Source organism: Orcinus orca, chromosome X (genome assembly GCF_937001465.1).
Source record: "Orcinus orca chromosome X, mOrcOrc1.1, whole genome shotgun sequence".
NCBI lineage: Eukaryota > Metazoa > Chordata > Mammalia > Artiodactyla > Delphinidae > Orcinus > Orcinus orca.
Window position 1 is genome coordinate 107,314,567 of NC_064580.1, and position 25,435 is coordinate 107,340,001.

General features: G+C 39.7%; 1 protein-coding gene across 5 annotated transcripts in view; it reads left to right on the forward strand.

The window, feature by feature from the left end:
- Positions 1-5,305: 5,305 nt before the first annotated feature.
- The window catches only part of STAG2 (stromal antigen 2), a 115,869-nt gene continuing 95,739 nt past the window's right edge, over positions 5,306-25,435 (forward strand). For 3 of the 5 annotated variants that reach the window (XM_004284855.4, XM_033414985.2, XM_033414983.2), the window contains exon 1: positions 5,306-5,444. The gene's annotated coding sequence lies outside the window, so the exon portion shown is untranslated. Of the gene's footprint in view, positions 5,445-5,713; positions 6,010-6,128; positions 6,429-25,435 lie in introns of those variants that run through there. The other 2 variants (XM_033414982.2, XM_033414981.2) reach the window with 2 other exon arrangements.

Here is a 25,435-nt window from a genome sequence, read left to right on the forward strand (position 1 = left end):
AAGTGAGTATTAACCACTGGACTTCCAGAGAAGTCCCAAGTTCTATAAAATTTTATCACATGTGTAGATTTAAGTTAACATCACCACAATCAGGATACACAACTGTTCCATCACTACAAAGAAACTCTCTCCCATTACTCCTTAATAGTTACACCCTTTCCCCAACCCTAACCATTGGAAACCATTAATCTGTTCTCCATCACTATCATTTTATCATTCTGAGAATTTATATAGTGGAATCATATTGTGTGGCTCTTTGAGATTGGCTTTTTCCACTAAGCATAATGCCCTTGAGGTCCATCCCAGTTGTTGCATGTATCAATAGCTCCTTTTCATTGTTGAGTGGTATTCCATGGTATAAATGTACCATAGTTTGTTTAGCCATTTACCAGTTTATAGACATTTGGGTTATTTCTTGATTTTGGCCATTTAAAGTACATTTGCCATGAGCATTTATGTACAGGTTTTTGTGTAAACATAAGTTTTCATTTCTCTGGGATAAATGGTCAGGAGTAAGATTGCTGGTCATAGGGTAAGTGTATGTTTATTTTTTTTAAATTAATTAATTAATTAATGGCTGAGTTGGGTCTTTGTTGCTGCGCACAGGCTTTCTCTAGTTGCCGCAAGCGGGGGCTACTCTTCGTTGCGGTGCGCGGGCTTCTCATTGCAGTGGCTTCTCTTGTTGTGGAGCATGGGCTCTTAGGTGTGCGGGCTTCAGTAGTTGTGGCCCCCGGGCTCTAGAGAGCAGCCTCCGCAGCTGTGGCGCATGGGCTTAGTTTGCTCGGCGGCATGTGGGATCTTCCTGGACCAGGGCTTGAACCCACGTCCCCTGCATTGGCAGGCGGATTCTTAACCACTGAGCCACCAGGGAAGCCCTGTATGTTTCACTTTATAAGAAACTGCCAAACTGTTTTCTGGAGTAACGAGTACAAGATCGTAAAAATTACCTAAGTAATACATGCTCACTTAAAAAAAAAAAAAAAATTAACATAACAATGTATAAAGTGAAAAGTTAACTTACAAGCCCTGGAACCCTGTACCACCTACTTCCTGAGAGGTATTGCTAACCTGTTAGGTTTCCTGTATGTTCTTCAGGAATGTTTTATGCCTATACAAGCACATATATATGTTTGTAAATATACATATTCACAAATGGGATCATACTATACAAGCTATTTCCAACTTGATTTTTTTTTTCACTTAACCCATCCTAGACATATTTGTGTATCAGTAGATAAATACATACTTAATTGCCTTAATGGTGGGCATAAAACCCTATTGTATGGATGTATCACAATTTCCTTAACCAGTCCCCTAATGACGCCATTTCTATCATTGTCAGTTTCTCTTTATTACAAAGCTATAATGAAAATCTTCTATATAATCTCTGTATAATTGCATGAGCATCTCTGTATGATAGATTCCTAGAAATGGAAATGCTAGGTCAATTTTTCATGTTATGACATGACTTCATTTTTTAAACAATTTACACTCCCACCAATGGTATATAAGAATTCTTAGTTCTTCACCAACATTGAGTATTATCAGAATTTAAGGGCTTCCCTGGTGGTGCAGTGGTTAAGAATCTGCCTTCTAATGCAGGGGACACGGGTTCGAGTCCTGGTCCAAGAAGATCCCACATGCCGCGGAGCAACTAAGCCCGTGCACCACAATTACTGAGCCTGCGTTCTAGAGCCCGTGCACCCACAACTACTGAAGCCCGTGTGACACAACTACTGACGTCTGCGCGCCTACAGCCCGTGCTTTGCAACAAGAGAAGCCACTGCAATGAGAAGCTTACACACCGCAACAAACAGTGGTCCCTGATCACAACTAGAGAAAGCCCGCGTGCAGCAATGAAGACCCAACACAGCCAAAAATAAATAAATTAATTAATTAAAGAAAAAAAATTAAAATCTCTTGCCAATATGGTAAAAGTGGTATTTAATTTGCATGTCTTAGTGGTGAATGAAGTTGAGCACTATTTTATATATTTACTAGCCATGTGCATTTCTTGTCCAATACGTTGACAGTTTATATCCTTTGTTCAGTTTTCTACTGGAGTATTTTTATCTTATTGATTTGTGAGAGTTCTTTGTATATAAGGAAATGAGCCTCTTTCATTCGTGTAGCAAATATTTCCTCACAACTTATAGTTTACCTTTTGACCTTGTTTATGGTATTTTGATACACATAATTTTAAATTTCTGTGGACTCAAACATATTCATCTTTAGGCTTCTGGATTTTAGGTAACATATAGAATGGTGTTAGAAAATAAAAAATATATATGTATGCTGTGTAAAGTAAGAGACTATCTGGAAAACCTAATTATAATCAGAAGCTTGCTCCATTTACATGGAGTCGGAGCAAAGAGAATTGTGGTATGCTTTATTCTGACTGTGGTAAGACTGGAGGATCATCTCTGCTACACAGTGGGGTACGCATTTCTAAAGAACAAAATATTTTTGCATCAAATACTGTCTTGCCCCTTACACAGTATCAAATATTCTAACTATTCAACTTTACTTTCTCAGTATTTCTTATCAGGCACCAAAAGCTTCTGCCATTACAATATTATCTCATGAAGGACATGCTACAAATAATTAAGATTAAAGCTTATTTTACATCAGTTACATATTTCATTTGATGACATTTTCTCACTTTGTCCTCAAATTCTAAGGATGTACTCTTGGTCTTTCAGTACCCTAGGAAATAAATTCCACTTCTCAGATAGGACTGGGGCACACAGCACTCTGGTCTGAACATATTGAAGGTTTAAAAAATATTTTTTGAATGAACTCTAGAAAGAAAGAGGAGCTACTGTGAAACATTCTCAAATATTGGTATATATTTGCTATAAAATTTCTGATGTTACACCAGTTACACTTATTAATTTTCTTCAGTGGTAATTTTTACAAAATGAAAGTAAGTTTACTAAACAGAGGAAGTTTTCAATTTTGTTCAAAGTATAAAATTGTTTAAAGAAGTCTCAGTTGCTACATAGACAATCAGCTGATAATGTTAATTTATAAAATAAAAAACTATTTGTACCATGTACTTTCAATGTGATGTTTGGACCAGAAAACCAGTAATTTTCAGCTAATACTAAAAAGGAAATCATTTAATATCAATTGATATTAAATTGGCACAATTGAACTAAATTAATGTAAAATGATTTGGTACAGAGCCCAATTTTTCTATTACTTTAAGTGGAATTTTGCATTAACTTATGTAACTGTAAAATTTCCACTACTCCCTATTTAATGTTCTAGCTGCATCATTCTGTGACTTGAATCTGTTAAAAACTGAATAACATTCTACCAAAGATGGTCTATAAAAGAAACGGAAATTTATTTTGAACAGTATTCCACTCTCCAAAGTTTTTGAGGTAAGTAAAAATGTCCCAGATTTTATTTCTTGTTATTGATATTTAGATGATTCTGTTTAACTTTTATTTTTCAGTTGAATAAATATACCATAACTTTTTTAAAGTTGCAGGAAAAAATTTAAAAACCAGTGAACAGAGTTTCTCTCCTATCCTAAGACACAGGCGTGATAAGGATATAATTTAAGGATTGAAAATAATCATTATATTGCTTTAGGAATGTTTTAGAAGCGATATCGGGTGAATTCTCCACGACTTAACACGGGGCTTGCATTATTTCTCATTTGGAAAATTTGTCTTGTTATTAAATACATTTTTTCCTTCTAATTTAAATCTAATTTAATATTAAAAGAATAGCTTAACCAAAAATTAAAGAAAAAGAAACAGCTCTTATTAACTAAACACTATTGTATAAATTTGTAACAGCAAGGGAAACACTGTAATAGGTCACTTCTCCCCGTCCTAGGAAAAGCGGCGCTTCGGAGGACAAGCCGTCCCCGAGTTGATCCTTTCCCCCCCCCCGCCCCCCACCCCGTAGAGAGCTTTCGGCGGTCAAAGGTCCGGGACGCTGGATTCGAAACAAACAAAAAAATAAATAAAAAGGATAAAGACTTAAGAGTTTGGGGTCGAAGGAGCGATAGGGTATCCTTTCGCATTTCAAACATCTTGAGGGAGGGGTGAGGAGGCAGGATAAGAAGGAACCAAAATTCTTAACTAAGTAGCGAGTCCGCCTCCACCCACGCTTCCAGGAAGACTGTGGATAAGCGGGGGAGGCGGGGAACACCGGGTAGGTGCTCCTCGACTCCTTCTGCCCGATTTTCGATTTCCCTCCACTTCGCTCCGTCCTGTTCCTCCCCTCCGCCCCAAGAGTGGAGAATAAACTGTTCCAGCGCCCGGCCTAGCCTAGTAGCCCAGTTCCCTAAGTCTCCTAGACCCGGGAGAGACAGACCACGTTTTCTGGGAGACGGGACTAGTGTTATAAAGAAAAAAAAAAAAATTTTTTTTCTCCAGTGCCAGGTCTTCCCGGTAGAGAATCAGCTCGCTTTCTCTCCACACCCGAAGCAAAAAACAAGCAAAACAAAACAAAACAACTCAAAAAACAACCCCCCTAAATCACTTAGGATCAGGTGCCGGAGTCACGCGAGCTGAGTTCTTTCGGTGGGAAGGAGTAGGCAGTGCGGTGAAGCGAGGGTCCGGGATCTAGGGCCAAAGGCCCTCTCGCTGGGGCCTGTCACAGAAGTGGACGTCGGAGGGTGATGCCCGACTAGGCTGCCACCTCGGGGTGCGCGGGGGGCGGAGAGGCCCGGAGCACGAGTCCCCAGCGAGCCCAGAGTCCGATTTCCCACAGCACGGGGGCTCCTCCGGACATTCCTACCGCCCTCCCCTCGACCCCCCCCCCAATAAAGAAAGAGGAAACGCGGCGCGCCCGGCTGCGCGGCGGAAGCGCTGCTAAACGAATGAGTAAGTCAGGCGCGGGCACGCCACCTTGTTTACCCCACTCGGCGGCGCGCCCCTGCGGGCGCCTCGTTGGGAGGCGGCGTCGGAGACGCTGAACCCGGGAGGCAGTCGGCCCCGATTGGCTGGAGATTGGGAGGAGGATGCTGGGTGGGAGGGCAGGGGGCCAGGCGTTGCAGTGGCGACTCTTTGCCGCTAGATGACGCTCCCTCCCAACGGGAGCCGGGCGCGGGTTCGCGGCCGACAGATGGCGCCTGCGCGTTCCATTCGCCTCCAAGTCGCCGAAGAGCGAACACCCCAAACAATCCCGAAGCGCCACCAAAAAAAAAAAAAAAAAAAAAAAAAAAAAAAAAAAAAGAGAGAGAGAGAGAGAGAGAAAAAAAAAAACCCGCCGGATCCGACCGCCACTTTCAAAACCCCCCACCGCTCTAGAACCGCGGGAGCTTCCGTCCCTGAGTAGAATTCGAGGGTGTAAAGAAGAGGAAGGGAAAAATATCTTGTACCAGCCCAGGGGTGAAGAAGCCCCCGGCCTGAGAAAGAAGGAAGGAGGAGTGGGGGAGGCGAACAGTCTCGTTGCTGCCTCTGTATACGCTGAGGGGGGAGGTAAGTTATAAAATGGCGGAGGCGAAGCTTCTAGAAGTTTGGAGGGGCACCCGGAGGGCGCGGGGCCCACCGTGAGGCGCGTGTGGTTGAAACAGGGCGCGAGAGAGGAGTTGGGAGGGAAAGACACTGGGCACTCTTGCCGTTTAATTTCCTCTCTTCTTCCTTTGCCTCCAGCGGGGCCCGCCGTGGAGCGGGCGGTCAAGTGAAGGCGGGGAGAAGCCTCCTCGTCCCCGCGTAACCCCCAGCCCTTCTTTCTCCCCTCTTCCCCCAAGTGGCTCCCTCAGCACTACCAAGAACTTCCAGCCCCCCTTCCTCCCTACCTCCTACTCCTAGAGTGGCTTTCTACCGCAGGACTCTTCTTTTCGACTACCCTCGCTGAAGGTTTTCTCTTCCTTCCCTCGCCCCACTCTCCCTCGGGGCCTCTACGGAGACCCCCCCCCAATGGGTGGCCCAAAATGGAGAACGCGGAGCAGCGCAAGATGGAGGCTCTGCTTCTCGGTGTAGTGTTAGATTTAGGTGCCTTTTCTCCGGCAGGCTCTTAAGCCTGGGAGAGCCCGAACTGGAGGTGGGGTGGGGTGCGAGCCGTAGTGGGGAAGGCCGGGCGGCCGCGGTTGGGGTGGGGGAGAGCGCGGCATCGCGGCGAGGGGAAGGAAGAGAGCAAAATGGTGGTGCTGGGAACCTAGGGGGGAGGGGAGGCGAGGAGGCTCGCTTGTGTATATTTGGGCCTCGGACCGAGGGAGGCGAGGGAAAATCTACTCTGATCACACCCCTCCCTCGTGCCCCCTCCCTTCTCCCTTCCCCTCCTTCCTTTCCTCCCTCCCTCCTCTCCCTCCCTCTCTTCCTCCCTTCCTAGAGAGGGAACAACATTCATGTGACGGGCCCCTCTGCTTCTCCCCCGCCCCATCATCTCCAGCGCGTGGTGGGGGAACTGCCGGGGAAAGCGATTGGCATCGATCTCTCCATCCCTTCCGAGGCCCGACTTCGGTCAGTTTTCTTCGGGCAACAATTTTCTGAATAGGTTGGGGTCTGGCGGTGTTGGCCCCTGCTTGCAGACCTTGCCCCGAAGGGGGCCCTGCCTGCCTGGCATGGGAGGAGGGGGGAAGGGCGGGAGTGGAAGGCTGTTTGTTGGGGGGTTTTGGCGCCACTTTTGTTTTAGTTTTAGTGCTGCTTTTCGTTCCCACCCCCACCCGCACTGTCTTTCTCAAGGCACGAACTGAGCTGATCCTTGCCCCAGGTAGGCAGCTTCTGCTTTTTCCCTCCACACTTTTATTCTTGCTTGGGGTCGACTTTCTTTTTTCTTCTCTCACGTACCCGGTGATCTGTGGACGGCGATTTTAGGACGGAAAGGGTCGGATGGGCCATGGGAGAGAGAAGGTGTGGGAAACAGCATCAAGTAGTTCCGCAAAACTTTGAGCCCCGTTCTCATTTTCTTCTGGCCTACATTCGTAAACGTATTGTTGATTTCTGCCCTTTTTTTCCCCCGTCGCGAGAATGTCTTGTTTTGCCTTTAGTTTTTTTATAAACCGCTGTACTTTCGACATTTAGTTTCCGCTCCCCCTTGGTGTATATGCCATTTTATTTTTAATCATGAACTGTAATGGGTTTTATCGTGTGATTTTTCGTGCTGCAGTGTTCAGCTTTAATTTTTAATATTGCATTAGTAGTTTCATCTGGTTTGTGAGACTTTCTCTTCTGTGGCCTAGAAATGTTTTATATGTTGTTGCCTACCGCCCCCCCTCCTTTCTCTTGGATGTAGTTTGTTAATTGAGGGTCATGGTGTTTGATTAAATGGTTATTTACAGTTTACGTGATATATCTATTAGAAACTTTTGATGTGTAGGATTAGATTTAAGTAAACGAAGAGCTCGTGTTGGTTTGAAATGGTTCCTTAAAATGCGCGGGCCGCCCTCCCCCCCCCCCACCGTAGAGCCCCATCTTCCCCTCACACTGGAGTGTAAATTCCATACCCCTTTTCTCCCACGGACCGCCGTATTTCACGGCAGCCACACCCTGTATTTGTCTCTGTGGATTGGGCTCATTATCAGCTTAATTTAGTGACTCTTAAACCACCATGATGGGACTTGCTTAAGCACGAAGCTTCTTTTCCTGTTTAGTCCTAGTGGTTAGTGTCGAAAGAGGAATAATCGAGGTTTCTTGATGAAACCTGGTGCGGTCCAACCTCTGCCTTTTTTCTGTTGTCTTTTTTCCTACTCCGGGCTGTTGGCGGTGTCAGCACCGCTGCTGGGGGCGGGGGTGGAGGGGAGAAAGAGTCGGGTTACCGAAGTGCGTCATTCCTGGCTCTAGCAGGGCCTGCTCGGGAGCTGCTGGTGTTTGTTACTGTCCTCGCAGCACTTTCCTGCCAACCTTCTCTCTCTGCGTATTGGTTAGGAGCAAAACCAGGAGGCGGTCTCCTAATTCTATCTGTAGCCTAGCGCGTTGCCTTTAAGGGTATATGTGAACTTATTAAAAAAAATCGGCCTGGAAAGTGGATACATTTCTCTTTAATGACATACAATTCAGGTAGTTTAGACTTGATTTCATATATTTTCCAGTGAACGGTGGGGTAATTTTGAACATTTTAAACCACTTACGTTAAAATGCCTGTTTTTTTCCCTACATTGATATCAATCTATAATTAGGAATCAGAAGGACCAGTTAAGGCGTAAGTGTTCAGCGGTCTTTCAAGTGCTTAGCGGTCTTTCAAGTGCTTGAACTGTAATTTTATGACACATTATGTTAAATAGTCTTTTTTTTTAGTTTTGAGCCAAGGTGCTACGTGAATGCAAGCTAATTGTAAATGTTTAAGTTCATTTTCATCACATTCTTATTTACCCTTTTAGACGTAATTTTAAATATGTCCTTGGGATCTTATTGGCTTTATCAGATTCTTAAAGATGGGTATTTCCCTGTTTAAAAAAAATCCGAATTCTTAAAAAAAATTTACCACCTAACAAGTAATTGTATAGGGTGGCTGTACAGTTACATTGTTAGATTCTTGACTTCTTGCTAGTCTTTGATACTTTTTTATCTTTGGATTTTTCTCTGTACATACTGAGCACAGTGTCTTCCTTTTAATTCTTTTCTGAAGATAATTGGGGGAGAGGTGGGAGGTAGAGATGAAACAAAAGTGGCCTTGAGTTGATGATTGTAGCTGGGTGATGAGTACAGGAGAGCTCATTGTACTATTCTCTCTACTTTAGCGTGTACTTGAATGTTTCCATACTTAAACAAAAAATTTGGAAGAAAAAAATTCAGATTGTCTTGCAATTTTGGTGTAATGACTTAAGTTTATATTTACATATTATTTGCCTGGGAAACTTGGCCTTGTGTATAAGTAATTACACAATGTCTGACTTACAAACTCAAAAAATATTTAAATTGAACCAGTATAGAATAAGCAAGATAAATGGTTATAAATTGGTTGAACTTTAAATGTTTGTAACTTAGTCTGAACGTGCTCTACTTTTAGTTTCTTTTTTAATCCTTTGAAAATAGGAAAATTCCATTAGCAAATTTTGTAAATTCTGCTTGGTGTCTATTTCATTAAGTTGGAGTTCCAGTGAGTCAGTATGAAAGGGATTTACTATTAATAGGAGGGGCTTTGGCAGTTGGAATAAATGACAGTGGAAGGGATTCGGGTGCCCTAGGGAGCATTCCTGGTAAGAAGATCGAGGTAGGAGTTGAATTCAGTTTCAGTATTTGGTGTTTAATGAATGGGTAGAGAAGAGGATTGGAAAAGAAATCTACTTCTTACCTGTTCTTTCCCACTGTGAAATAACTATAGCATCCTAAGGTATCAGAGACGGGCAGTGGGGGTGGGGTGGTTTTTTAAAAAATTGATCTGAAAATGAATGTTTACATACAAAATGAGTTAAAGCTCCCCTCCCCCCACTTTTAACCATCTGATGCCATAAATAGTTAAAGGTTGATATGTAAAATATTTTAATGTTTTATATTAAGAACATCTGACCATTACCCATCAACAGTAAAGTAAAAATGCGTTGCCATTAAAACCTTCAGTCTCCTTAATTAGTGTATTTGTAAATTGCTCCTACAAAGAATTTGTAGATCATTTGAAGTTAAGTGCCTTATTTTCTGCAATTTTGTGTTGTTCAGTGGCAGGTTTTTTCACCCTATAAGATGTATTTCTGAACATACGTCAAAGTTTTAAAGGGAACCGAAAATAATGGATATTTAAGTTCTGTATTTGGCGAAGTGTGATCCCTAATCATTATTAAAGCAAAAATTCCACCCTAGGCTGGGGACAGACATTTCGTAATTGTTAATATTAGTCTGTTTGTATATTTCGTATTCATCACTTTAGCTTTAGAAGGATGTTAAGAGAAGACAGATTATGTATTTTGAACTCTTATATGCGAATAATCTTAAATGTTGAGGATTGTGACTTCAGATTTATTTTATTGTGAGGCAAGAGCTAAACTACTAAAGCAACAAACTATGAGTTTGGTAACTTTGAAGTCTATTTAGTTAGGTTTTTTTTTTTTTAAAGCCCAAGTACTCAAGATTTTAATGAAATTAAATTATACATTATTTTTTCATTGTTTTCTTTTTGAACCTTAATGACGTTGGTGGTCTCCTGAGAACCTGTGAATTAAAATGGGTGGGTTGGGGTGGGGGACAGGCTCAGGCTCAAACTACCCTTTGGGAATATAGGGTTAGATGTGAATATACACCTTGGACAGTTTAGTAATGCTTAATACTCTGCATGTTTAACTGATGCCACCCACAATTATGTGTGGGAAGGGAGTAAACAGTGAATAGCATATTCTTCTTTGGGTTCTTTATAATAGATGGAAGACTTCAGTTTTTGATGCTGCAAGTTAACTTTCGAGCTTAAAATTTACAGTAGATGGACGCAATGATCTATTACACCTCAATGGGATAAGGTTCATATCTTTAATGTGACTTTTTTGTCTCACATGTTAAAAAAACACTGGTCTTGTGTTAGTACTTTGACTTCGCTATTAGATTATTCGAAGACTTGAACCCAACAGTTTACTGTGTAGTGGAGCTCTATCCTATACCTATTTTGGGAGTTGGGGAGCATAGCAAAGGCAAGGGATAGTCCCAGTTATCTATGGGTGTCAGTATATATTGAAACACCGTTAATTATCAGAGAGTAAAGAAGAAACTTTAAAGATACAGATTATTTTAAGAGTTCTTTACATGTATTTTATTTGTGTAATTTCTACATTTGATACATATTTAGGACTTTTAATTTGTGGTTCAGTACTGCTCCTGTATAATAATTTTCTGATATCTCTGGATATCATGAGTGGTGGTTATTGCGTGTTCTCTTTGCCAAAGATACATGAGAAAACAAAATTGTCAGCTTGATATTTTTCAGTCTCCTGAGTTGCCTGCTTTGTATTTAATTTAACCAAATTTTATATTTTGTCAGTGTGAGTGGTGTTGCTTGGTGGAGTCTTAATTTTTGTATATGTGCATTTAAAAAAAAACCTACATCTCTTTAGCAGCTATGGTAATCTGCTACCTGAACTGTATTTTTTTTTCTGAACTGTATTTTTAATGTACGCTTGCTATAGTTCTATCTTTGCTACTAGCCAGAAGAAAACAAATCTTTACATATGGTTGGTCTAGTCTAGAGATTATTGAAATTGTTTTAAGCCCCATCCTCTCCCCCAAATGAGGGGAGGGTGAATAATGTTGATGATCTGTTCTTTTTTATTTTAATTGGAAAATACACGACTAGGCTTGATGAGACAAACTAGAGCAATTTCTGTAAACTCTGGATAATCTAATGTACACCTCAAAGGTAAAATTCCTTTATAAAAATATATTGTTCAATCTTTGCGATTGGCTCCCTACTGTATCCCTTTAAATTCTTCAGGAACACCCAAACACTGGTAAATATAAACAGCTTGTGATCGCAATAAATATATATATATTGTTTAAATTCTGTTGTATGTTGTTAGGGGGGAAAAAGCAGGTCCTATTTACACTTTTGCATGAATAACATTTGTTTTAATGGGATTTGACCTATAACTTGTTGAATCCTGAGATATTCTAAGAAACTCTTAATTTAGTTGCCATTTGAGTGACTTTTAAATGCCAATAACTGTACACTGTGTGTTTTAACATGTATTGTTTAAACTTCTCTGCTACCTTGCAAGATAGATGGTTGTCATTTTACAGATAGGGAAATTGAGGCTCTCAGAGAATAAATGACTTGTCACATGATAATAATTGACAGTCTGAATTCACACGCATATTAGCCTGGCCTCAAAACCTTTGTACTTTTTTGTTAAACTCAGTAGTTTCTCTTAACTGTGTTAGGTCTTGGGATAGCTATCATTGAAAGCATGTATCTTTTCAGTGTTACAAAATGAAGATTTTTTTCACGTATAGTACAGGGTTAATGCAGATTTTTAATGTAGGGTTAGATGAGTTGCTGCCTGATGAACGGTCTAATTGTGTTTTTTACTAATAGTTGAAATAGTTGAAATAAATCTGAGCTTTAGGTTTGTTTGAGTATGCTCATTATACAAAAGTTTGTGGAATAATATATATATTTTTTTGTTTTAGATGGGATAATATGTTGAATTGTATTCTTAATTTTGGGGGGGGGTCATACTATGGTAGATAGAGTGGTTTCACTGATTTTTTTTTCTTTTGTCATTTAAGCTCTATATAGAATGGAGCTAAATGTGTCTGAGAATAGTTCCCCAATCATTCAGCATGTTTATCGAGTGATTTGAAAAGAGAATTTAGGTGACTCTTATAATTCACTGCTCTGATTGGTTCTGTAGGGTTTTTTTGGTTATTTAATGGTACCTTAAAAATATTTTCTTCTAAGTGTTAGTACCTTATCTGTTTCTACTTTCTATTCTAGTTCATCTTTTCACTTAATTAAAATTTCTTGTTCTTATTTTTTATCAGGTAATAGTTAATATTGCTGCCCTGGATTATTTGGTTCATTAGTGATCAGAATCTTGGTCTCAGCTTTCTTTGCTTTTCCTCTTTCTCCTTCCTGCTTTTCATAAACTATAACTAGAACTTTTCTAATCTGAAGGAATGCTAGATATCGTGTAGCTGGCCTAAGATAAATTAGTGGAAATGGGGTAAAACCAAAAATATTAGTGCTTTTCACAGCCATGAGTCAAATTTATATATTTTATGTTAATCATTTCCTTAAGCTTTATTCTGTAGGAAATATTTTTTCCAGGTGATACTGTCTTCTACCCAGAGTCAATATTGAGTCTTTTCATCCATATTTTCCCCTTTGTAGTCCAAGAATACCACTGGTGTTCTACCACAGAATTATGCCCCAAGGCATCCATTGTATATAATAAATTAGTTTCTCTCCAGTGCATCTAGAAAGATACTAGCTATGTACTGTTCTTGGGAGAATTCAGGAAATTGTCACTCAAATCATTTTCTGAGTTCTGTGGTTAATAACATGAGGAACACTGGTTGAGAAAGGTTGCTAGAATATTAAGGGACTTGGTTTGATGTCAAACAAGGTTTTACTTTTCATGGTTTCTTTCCTGTCAGTAACCCTAATATAGCCTCTACTTAAAACTTAACGTTTGATAAAAAGTGAATGCAGTTGCTGATACTGCCATTTCTGTGGGATAAATTGGTCAGTGTTGATTTCAAGCAGTTAGTGCTACTTAGTTGTTTTAAATAATTGAATATTGAATTTGGGAAGTTAAATGCATAATTTCATGTGTAAAAAAGAATATTGTAGGAGCTCTGTTCATTATATTATTCAAAGCCTTTTATAAGAAGCCTTTGACAGTGACTAACATTAACAATAGGTAATACTAACTGTACTCTTACTGTGTGCCGGACACTATTACAAATGCTTTATGTGTATTAGCTCACTTAGTCTTCATAACCCTCTGAAGTAGGATGACCATATGATTTTTTGTTCAAACCAGGATACTGTTGAGAGTGAAAGGGGGCACTAAGTGGATGGCATGCTAGGATAACAGTATAAACTAGGACTGTCCCAGAGTAACTAGGATGTATGATGACCCTAATTAACAACTCCCACCCCTTTTTTAGAAGAGAAAACCAAAGCATAGGAGGCCAAGTAACTTGCCCAGTTAGTAAGTGGTAGGAAGAGATTCGAAACCCCTATGGAGATTTCTTTGGGCATGAACGTGATTTAAATTACTTTACACTGCCATATTCTTAGAGTTTGTTTTTACTCTTTGGAGGAGTTTTTATTGGTATGGGGCCGACAGTAAAAGACAAGATACAGTGTTTTTAAAAACCCAGTAGAATTTCCAGTTGGCTTTTTTCAAGTGACTCTTAAGACTTCAGTGATGATGTCTTAATGTTGAAAAGCAACTTCTCTGAGTGAGGTCCTCCTAAATAAAAACAGAAAACTCCATGATAACTACTTTTACTGTTTACATCTGTATTTGTTTTCCTTACATTGTTTAGACTCCCTTTACGGGTTTCTTAGGAGGAAATGTGAATTGTATGATATTTCATGGGGGCTCTTAGATGGAAAATTTCTTCTGAGAAGAAAGCTGAAAGAGACACAGTTTTGTGACTAAGGAGAAGTAGTATTAGAAAAGAAAGAAAAAGGTTTAGTTTAGAGACTTATTCGAAGTTAAACTGATTCTGTACCATAATTTGAAAATTAAGTCTTTTGGAGATTGATGTGTCATTTCATAAAATTAATAGTTGTCTTTTATTTTTGGTGACTTTTGCAACTGCTTTGTATTCCCAGCCTGTTTGTTTGTGGTACACCCCCCCCCAAATGATTTAAACATTTGGTGAAATGATTTCAGCATAATCACAGATTTTACTATTTTGTAAAATAAGATTTTTTTCCCTCTTTTTTCTTTTAGTGAGGGTGAGTAGTAGAGAGCTGATCTTAAGAGGACTTCATACTTAGCTATTCTAATATTTCATTGAGGAATTTGTTTTTTTTTCCGCTAGCTAGTTCACTTTTATAAGTTTTGTTGGCATCACTATCTTATAAACAACTGAGAGGCTATTAAGTAGGTCTATTCAATTCTTAAAGTCATTTGTTTAGTTCATTAAAGCCATCGTGAAGTTGGAAGGTGGGGACTGCATATCTGACCAGAGGAAGGAATTTGTGGGCCGCATAATGACTGGTAAACAAAAGGTTATTTTGTGGATTTGATTTATTATAGAAATTAATGCAGTTGGTATTTTTAAAAAGCTATTGCTGGGTTTTAATATGGGGCCCATGGATAGGGTGGAGGTGTGAGAACCCTGTGAAATTAATGTACAACATGTATAACTGCATTTATTCAAGTTTTCAAAAGAGTTCATTCGTTGTTTTTTCAGCTGGTACTTAAAGTGCCTTCAGGGATGGGATATACAGTGGTAAACTACATAGTCTCTGCCCTCAGTCAATGTTGTCAGTTGAGTTTTATCACCCCAAAAGGGTTAAAACTAACCCATTTTGGAAACATTATGTACTGGGATTACTGTATATTAAAGAATACTAAGCTAAAACCAATAGCCATCAATGCAGTTTTTTTATTATTTTTTATTTTTTTTGCGGTACGCGGGCCTCTCACTGTTGTGGCCTCTCCCGTTGCAGAGCACAGGCTCCGGACGCGCAGGCTCAGCGGCCATGGCTCACGGGCCCAGCCGCTCCGCGGCATGCGGTATCTTCCCGGACCGGGGCACGAACCTGCGCTGCCTGCATGAGCAGGCGAACTCTCAACCACTGCGACACCAGGGAAGCCCAATGCAGTTTTGATAGTGTCCTTAATTTAAGATTAGTGACAAGTATTTAAAAATAAGGAGTACTCTGAAAAGCTTTGGGGAAAAATAACAATTAAGGACTGTTGATGTAGCATTGCAATGCTTCAGTTCAGTCTTCGGTGGTTGTTAATAAACTAAGTTAAAGAAGCCCATGATCATTCCCTGTAACCAGTTACTGTTATCCAAAGGTTGAGACCTTCTAAGTGATATTGTGCTTCTGTGTAAAAGAAAAAGAGGCAATCAACAATCACTCTGTTATATAGGACTCTTGTGTGTCTTTCTCTACCTCAAGTTGTAAATGCTTGCGTTTAAATAGGAACTTAAATTTATCCCTGCTTGTGTTTTGCTTTTTGACTTTGGATTCTTTGTTGGAGTGTTAGCTTGAAATGTCTTTGTAGCAGTATATGATATTCATTAAATTCATTCTCTACATACATATGATGATGTAGGTTTGGTATATTTAAAGTAGTATTTCCATTTCAGGACTGGGATGTATGATACTCTCTTTTCTTGGGTTTCTAACGTTTTTCTCTTTTCAAAAGCAAGAATATTTCCACACTCACCAATGTATCTCCTGCCTTGTAACTAATTTGCAAACTTTATGGTGGTTAGAATGTTACTACAAAGAACACATTTAATATTCTCTTACTAAAAAAGGCCTTTTTTGTGATTTAAAGAAATAGTATTAAAGATAGTTGGACATGAACCTTTGAGAATTTCCCTTCTATGCTAAAGAAGTAGAGAAAATCTAGGAAATATTAGCAAAGCCATAATATTTTTCCTTTGGGATAGGTCCCTCCCTGTTTCCACCACTCATTCAGGCCAAAAGACATTCCTCAGACTTTATTCCTGGCAGGAGAATTGAGGAAGTGGTGGTAGCCATGGCTGGCAGGGAAGTAGAAGCTTGAAGGTATGTTTTTGAAAAGCAAATTTGTCAATGACAAATGGATTTTTCCAGTTTGAGTATATGTACTTTTTTGAGTTTTGGTTACATGTCAATGCATAAAGTGCTACTATTCATTGAGGAATATTCAGTGGTTGGATTCATATTTGGGTGTTCTAAATATACTTGAAAAATTTCAGAGGGATTATCTGGACAATACAGGATTATATTAGAAAAGATCGTTTAGTAGGGAATTAGTTCCTAAACCTTTGAAGTTAGACTGAAACAGTTATCCAGGTTGCTGCAGAAAAAATAGCAAACCTAACATGAGAGATAATTATTTGTGTGTATAAATATGTAATGTTTATATGTACAATATTGGTGAATATCCAAACTTATGTCTTATAACTAGTTTACCTTTTTCAGACAAGGGATTACGTTTTTATCTGATTTTGAATTCTTGTCTCATTGTGTAATATGTATCATGCAGATTCTGAAATGGTAATTAAAACCTTAGGTTTTCTAGGAAAGTAACCCTACATTATAATTACATTATTAATATCTCATCTTCAAGACCTGTATGTTGGAAGAGAAGTAGTCAATTAGTTTCCTCTAGTTGGCTTTGCATTAATGATAAACTTTGTGTATCTACAGGATATCATTTATAGGATCTACTACACAGCAAGGCTCCCTAACATTTAATTTTTATTTCTTAAAACAACCATGTGAGATAATTGGTGGTATTTTCATTTACTGAGGTTCAAAATAGTTAAGTGACTTGCTCACGTTCACTCAGCTAGTTAGTGGCAGAGCCTACTTTTGAATCCAGTTCTGCCTAATTCCAGCACACTTCTTTACACAGTGATACATTGCCTTCCAGTGGGATATTTATAGACTTGTGTAGTGATAACTTTTGGCGGGGCGGAAGAGTAAGAGGGGGCAAGCATACTAACTTGATGAGACTGAGGAAGTTAGACTTCTCAAAGTAGAAAACTTTTGGAAATTAGGTAGGGGAAAGGCTTATTTTCTACCAAGAGCTGATAGGGAATAAATTATTCTCAGTCTGAAGTTAGATGTGATATGTTTCGTATTTTATAATAAGCATCAAATAACACCTAGAAGAGGGTTGGGTGGGGGAAGATGATAAAGTTTGTTACATTGAATTTGTTTTAATCCCCAGTAAAGTGACATCTGAATTAATTTTAAGGAATTAAACTTCTTATAAAATAAACTATGAAACAAAATGTTATCCAAAGCATTGTTGGCATATGTCTCACTAGTAGTGTTCCTACTAAAGGACAGTAATACTAACGGGAGCAAAATCTGATCAGGTAAATTGGTCTAAATCCAGATAACATCATGATGCTACTTTTATGTTCTTCTGTTCTGTTTTGATTTTCATTTTTCTCCAGCACCCTTTTCTGTTGCTTTTCCATCTCCACTATCTGTACAATTTCTAAAATTCTCCATGTAAAGTAGAACTGTTTTGATGATGATTTCCTTTTTTTTACTTTTATACTTTTACTAATAATACTATATAACTCCATATGCTAGGCACTGAAATAGAAGTGATTTCAAAAATAAAGCCATTTTATCCTCCCAGCAACTCTCTGAGGTAGGTACTGCTATTGTTTTCTGTTTACAGGTGAGGAAACAGGTGCAAAACAAAAAGGTAAAATTGCACAAGGACACATACCTAGGAAAGCGGTGGAGACTTGATGTGAACCCAGGCAATCTGATTAGTGTCCCATGTTCTTAGCACTACAGTACCATACTGCTGATTGTTGACATTAATATGAATGGTTTCCTCATCTTGGCAGTGTATTTATTTTAAGTCTTCTCTTTAATCATGAAGTATGTTTGCTCATCCTAATAGGAATTTTAGAGGTCAGCAGAGGATTGGGAAATTTTCTGATCCTCAGGTTTCCTAGCTATAAAATGGGTAATCCTGCATGCCTTATGTTATTATGGGGATTAGGTAACAATACTTTTCTGAGTGTTTTCTGTATGCCAGACAATATGCCTAGGGTTTTGCTGGCATGATAGACCCCCAGATAACTGTAATATTTTCATTTATTGAGTACATTCTGTATGTCAGATACTTGATGTAATATACTACTTTTACATCTTACATTGTATAGGGGATATTGTACTCATTTTACAGAAAACTGAGGCCTAAAGAAATTTAGTAATTTGCCCAAATATGTTCTCACCTCTTGGCCGTTGTATTTACTGTTCCCTCTGTCTGGTGCGGTTGCTTATTTCTTTAGGACATTTTGCTCACTCAAGTAATCAGCCTTTCAGTGAAGTATTCCTTGGCCATATCATGTAAAATATCTTTTGCCCCCAACACTTCCTTTTCTCCTTACTGTATTTCTCTGCATGGCTCTTTTCATTATCAAACATAGTTTTATGTGGGTTATCTCTTTCCCCACCTTAGAATGTAAACCCATTGAGGGCAAGAATATTTGTCTTGTTCATTGCCTTAACCCCAGCACCTAGAACAGTGGTTGGGACATAGTAGGTTGTATAATATTTGTTGAGTGGATGCATTATGTGGTATCCCGAGACTCACTAGGCTTACTTGCAAGCTGATCCTGAATTAGACTGATTTAATCTTAATGGACCAAGATGGGCATTTTCCGAAACAGAGTTGTGATGAGGATTGTGCTTGAGGCTGTTTTGGGGTGGGAGTGGGGAGGCAGTGCAGTCTCCTGTTGTAGTTTTTAGAAGTCGGTTCTCATGAATTGTCTTGAATTCCGGGAGGAGTATGTGCCCTCAGGTCAGCTTCTAGGTTCTGTGAAGCCTTTTATCTCTTAGTAGAGGTCTGCTTTCCAGCTTCTTACTGTCTTAACTTTCAACCCCTCATTTTGCCTAAAGATTTGTTCATTGACCATTTATAGTGTATTTGTGATGTGCGCAGTGTGGAGCTGTGAAGCAGGGAGTTGGCTTCATACAGGAAGATTCCTAGCTTTGCCATGATATGTACATAAACATGTATGTATGGTAAAAAAAAAGAACTGCCATGTACTGAAACTTTAAATAATTGTTTTAGTTTTAATATTTTGATAGCACATAAAATCATTATTTTCTCATGTCTTGGAATTCATACCTCTTTCTTTCTGCTTCTCATAAAATTTGTTGCAATAATGTATGTAGTTGGAACATGGTAGTGATAATACTGAACCATGCTCTTGCACTTAAATGGTGGCTGATTTTTGAGAGAAAGACAAAATTGTATTTTTAGATATTTCAATCTTAAGCTGATATTAGCGCAACTGGAGTTCAGCAGATATAAGAGTAGGAGATAGACCTTAGGGATCCCTGTGCATACTGTACATTGGTCTTTAGAGGGGAGAAGTTATAAATAAAGAGGAGTAGAAGGCCAGGAGTGAAAACCTTATTATTAACTGGGTAGGAGGAAGAAGTAGGAACATTGATAGACTGGTCAGGGATATAGGAGAAAATCTAGGAAAATGTAGCATAAAATCCATAAGCATCTAAAATTTGAAAAGAATCCAGATGGCATGTTCTCCCATCTGTGAGATGATTTTAAATTGTATACAGTATAAAAACTGTTGTTTCAATTATGTCAAGATGAAATTATCTTTAAAGCTGATATAATCAATGGTTATCCTTATGTAGATTGTTTTCTTTGTGGCATCTCTTGGGAGTTGGGTTCTTCTTCCACCCTGGGTCCCAGGTTACCAGACTAAGCTGGGAAGTGGTCTGGGACAAGAAGGGAGGGCATATCTGGCTTATTGCATTCTGAAAAGTCAATGAAAATTTTACTGGAATTACTTTGTATGGAGCTGTGGATAATCAAAGAATTGATTGTACTTAAATATGAGTGGTATTAGATAATATACTGCAATTTGATGTCCTCTTCAAAATAGCTGTGAAAATTATGGTTGGATTTGCTGGAGTCTATTTTGAAAAGGAAAACCTTTTCTTTTTTTCCTCTGTTCTTTTATATGAGATAAGTGTGTAGGCAACCACTTCACTTTTCTTCAAATTTTGTGGAAAAACTATCTTGGGTAGAAATAATGCCAGACGTGACTATCTTACAAAATTTTCTCACTTTTCTGCTTCTTGGGATAATATTTCAAAGGGAAATTATTGTTATCAGTCTAAAAAACTACTTATAATTCTACTTGCTTCAATCCAAAACTATTTTTTTCAAAACTATTTATTTTTTAAAATTTTGGTAAAATGTAAAATTTTACCATTTTAAGTATACAGTTTAATGGCATTAGTTACATTCACATAGTGGTCCAAACATTACCACCATCTATCTCCAGAACTTTTTCATCATTCCATAATAAAACTCTCTACCCATTAAACAGTTCCCTATCTCCCCTCTGCCCTCAAACAGTTCCTGGTAACCAGCGTTCTGCTTCGTGTTCCTATGTATTTGACTAGGTACCTCAGGTAGGAGGAAGCATAGAGATATTTATCCTTTTGTGACTGGCTTATTTTACTTAGCACATTTTCAAGGTTCATCCTTGTTGTAGCATGTGTCAGAATTTTCTTCCCTTTTAAGGATATATAATATTCCATTTCTGTATATACCACATTTTGTTCATTCATCCGTGATGGACACTTGGATTGCTTCCACCTTTTGGCTGTTGTGAATAATGCTGCCATGGACATGGTATACAAATATCTGTTTGAGTCTCTAGTTTCAGTTCTTCTGTGTGTATACCGAGAAGTAGAATTGCTCCACAAATATTTGAGTGTCTATAAGTGGCAGGCACTGTGCTAAGCACTGGGGATATCAGTGAACAAGGCAGGCCTGGTTCCTGCCCTCAGAATTTACAGTCTAGTAGGGAAAAAAGATATTAAATAAGCAGTTACAATTAAGTATGGTAAGTGTTACAAAAGGGCAAGTACAGAGTGCCATGTGTATATTTTATATGGTCGTAATAATGTATATATTGTTAAAGTAAAAAGAATACAAAACATCAAATGCTTTTTCATATTCTGATATCCCCTGCAGCACCTCACTCGCCAACCTACCACCACACGGAAACTTTTTTGTCCCCCCCCCCACACATTTAAAAATTTAATGCATCTGGAATGTATTTTTGACTCTGATGTGACGTAGGGCTATTGTGCTGTTGTAGTCTATAAGCAGTATATATTTGGTCTTCTCTATTTCTGGCACAGAGCTCCCCAAACCCTTCGAATTTCCTCAGTGTTCGGAGTGATAGAGGTATCTTTTGTTGTATCAATAAGGTGACTTTTAGAAAGCACCTTAGGGTGGGGACTGGTTGGTTGCTAGTGAAGTCAGCTGTGGTTAGAGGGTTAGAACTTTCAGTCCCCACCCCACCCCCACTTCTGGGGGCACGGAATGCAATCACCAGTGGCCAATGATTTAATCAATCCCGAAGCCTCCATAAAAACCCTACAGGAAAGGGTTCAGAGAGCTTCTGGTTTGGTGAACTTATGGAAGTTTGGGGAGAATGGCGAGCTCCAAGAGGACTTGGAAGCTTCCTCGCCTTTTCCCGGTACCTTGCCCTGTATCTCTTTCATCTGGCTGTTCCTGAGTTCCTTTTACAATAAACTGGTGATCTGCTAAGTAAAATGTTTCTGAGTTTTGTGAGCCACTATAGCAAATTAATTGAACCCAAGGAGGGGTTCTTAGTGTCAAAAAAAATGCACAACCTAAAAGTTGAGAATTATGTTTTATTTGGAGGAATTTCTGAGGACTTCAACCCGCAAGACAGCCTCTGAGATAGCTCTGAGGGACTGCTCCAAAGAGGTAAGGGAGGGGCCAGGATAAATAGGAGTTTTGCAACAGAAAACAGGTAGTTAGAACATCAAAAGACTACTGTTAGTTAAAGAAAACCAGACATTTCAAGTTAATGAATTTAGCACTTTTCTTGTATGGGAAGATGCAAGAGTCTGGGCTCATTGAAGTCATTCCTTTGATAGGCACCTTAACTATCTAGGGCCAGTATCCTGTTCTTTCCTGTCCTCAGTCCCCTCAGGGTGCACCGTTGCAGGGTGGCTGCTGTGGCTAAGGGTTTGGCAGCGGGAAGCCCCTTTGTCTCCATCCTGAGTTCCCTCAGGGCTCACCATCGGGGCAGCAGGTAGTGGCTGATGGCTTGATGGCCATAGATAGCATCCTTTGTTTGCTGATATGGCAGGCAACGTTTTTCATTCGCATTAAGAACCTCTAATTTATAGCCAGTTGGTCAGAAGTACCGGTAACAACCTGGACTTGCGACTGCCCTCTGAAGTGGGGTTGGGCTGGGGCAGTCCTGTAGGACTGAACCCTTAAACCTGTGGAATCTGATGCAGTCTCTGGGTAGACAGTGTCAGAACTGAGGTGAATTGTAGAACTCCCAGCTGATGTCTGGAGAATTACTTGGTGCTGTATGAGATATCCCCCCACCCCCTCACCCCTGCCTGCAACACAACATTGGAATTGGGTCTCAGAACCAGTTTAGCTCTACACATTTTTGTCTTTTTGTGTGTGTGCCATACCATCAACTACCTAATTATTTTCCTTGCTGTACATTTGTCTCTTTCCTCCTCTGTTTTAGAAGGCACAGCTTCTATGAGTAACTTTGTCTTTTCCCCTTATCTAGTTATGTCCAGCAGTGGGATCATGCTGTCATTGAGTATGAACTTTTTGAAGCTCCTTGTAACTGAAGGTGTGTTGTTTTCCAGTAGGGTCGTACCTACCTTACAGTCCCACCGTTGCTGTCGTGTATGGTAACCACATTATCCCTGCTTTGGAGATGTTATTTTATTTTATTTTTTTGCGGTACGCGGGCCTCTCACTGTGTGGCCTCTCCCCTTGCGGAGCACAGGCTCCGGACGCGCAGGCTCAGCGGCCATGGCTCACGGGCCCAGCCGCTCCGCGGCATGTGGGATCTTCCCAGACCGGGGCACTAACCCGTGTCCCCTGCATCGGCAGGTGGACTCTCAACCACTGCGCCACCAGGGAAGTCCTGGAGATGTTATTTTAAGCAGTTTTGCTAGTGGTATCTCAGATTCCTTTAATTTGCATTTCTTTGATTAATAGCTAGAATGAACATTTCCCTTTATTATTTATTTATTTATTTGCAGTACGCGGGCCTCTCACTGTGTGGCCTCTCCCCTTGCGGAGCACAGGCTCCGGACGCGCAGGCTCAGCGGCCATGGCTCACGGGCCCAGCTGCTCCACGGCATGTGGGATCTTCCCGGACCGGGGCACGAACCCGTGTCCCCTGCATTGGCAGGCGGACTCTCAACCACTGCACCACCAGGGAAGCCCTTCCCCTTATTTTTGAGCAAGGTATTTTGAATGTGACAGCCAACACTTAAGTTTAACCTGAGGGCCTTTTAATTATGAGTATACAGTAGTTTTCTGGTTAATTACTGGTAGTGATGGTTTTTAGTATTAAGTCTCAATAGAAGTATCTAATTTTATTTGGATTTGTGTATTGTTTTGTAATGTCTGTTCACGTTATTCATGGTGTTAGTTCATTTCAGTTTACGAACAGCAGTTGCTTAGGAAACCTGCAATAATCTATCCATCCACTTGTCTAGCCCAGTAGTGTTAAGTTGCATTCAGTGGACAGTTTGTGGATGAGCTGTGCTCAAGTGTTTTGTAAACAGAATATGAGAGAACCAGTGGGAAAAGCCCAGATTTTTTTCTCACTGCAGTGTAATCTTCTTAGCAATGAAGCCGACAGTGAAATTAAATTTTTATTCGTAGTTCAGCCTGTTTTTCTTTCTTTTTTAAAAAAATTAATTAGTTTATTTATTTTTGGCTGCGTTGAGTCTTTGTTGCTGCACGCGGGCTTTCTCTAGTTGTGGTGAGCAGGGGCTACTATTTGTTGCGGTGCGCGGGCTTCTCATTGCGGTGGCTTCTCGTTGCGGAGCACAGGCTCTAGGTGCACAGGCTTCAGCAGTTGTGGCTCGCGGGCTCTAGAGTGCAGGCTCAGTAGTTGTGACGCACGGGCTTAGTTGCTCCGTGGCACGTGGGGTCTTCCTGGGCCAGGGCTCGAACCTGTGTCACCTGCATTGGCAGGTGGATTCTTAACCACTGTGCCATCAGGGAAGCCCTCAGCCTGTTTCTTGATAGTAATGATTATTCTTAGTCATGAGCAGGGTAGATAAAGTGAAATTGGCTGTTTGACGTCGTTCTTTGAAAAAAAATAATTACATGATGGCATTAATGGTTGTGCCATGTAGTAGTCAGTCCATAGACTACTTCCAGATAGTAAGTTCATAGACTTCCCCTATTGAGAATTTGTCAGTCTCAAGGCATTGTGAAACCAATGATAAAAGATACTCTTCTTTAGATATCTGAGAATGTTCTGGACTATCTAACTTTAGAGTGATTAAAGATACATTAGCAGCTTTGTAGTGAAAAAATGTTCAGGTCCGGGGAGAGAAGTTCAGGGCAAGTGGAAATATAGAATAATTTGCAAGCATTTTTGGGGGGATTAGGACTGACTTTAGTTAGGAACATAAAATGTATTACTTATAGCTTTAGTTAAAATGATCATGCGTGTTATATTACGTTTAAATGTAGTGAATGGATCCCTGCTCCCCTCTCAACACAATCACCTTGTTTTATTTTCATGGTAGCTTTTCCACTGCTTGCTATTTTCTTATTTCTTTGTGGTCTTCGCCCTACTGGAATTTAAGCACCATGGGAACAGGGGCTTTACTGTTTAATGCTGTTTTCTAACAATGCCTGGTATATAGTAGGTCCTTAAGAAATACTTGTTGAATGAATGAATTAGTCACTAATTTAGCTGGATATGATTGAAATATTCAGAAATAAATTCAGTCCTACTTGTGAATGTAACTAAACTTCTGAACTTAAGAGTGTCTCAGAGCTTTTTGTTTTTTTATTTTTTAAAGCAGTTTGAGAAGTGGGAAAAAGATCCGAGAGGCTTGTCAGTGTTACTATAGAATACAAGAAATTAGAGGTAAGGCTAAAAAGGCACCAGTCTCCAAAGATCATTAAGTAAACTTTTTGCTGTGTGTAACTATGTCTGAACTCATTATGTGAGCTATGACTATTAGCATATTTTCTTATCAGTTTTATCTTCACAAGTTAAGATAAGCTTTTACTCTTAAGCATCTCATTTGGTGTATTTTCAAACTTAGACAAGTTTCTTTTACAAGTTGCAAAAGTTAAGAAATCTGATGCAGGTGAGAAAAGAGTAGTTAGAAAACTATATTGCCGTTTTGCCACCACCTTGTAGGGGGATTGATGGAGGGGGAGGTATGTTTGCTTTCACTGTGTTCTCCTGTGTTGAACCTATTACCTAATACCAAATTCTGAGTGTGCTGGTCATTACGTGTGTTAGTCAAATGTAATACTAGTGATGATTCCATCGTAGTTTTAGTGCATTGT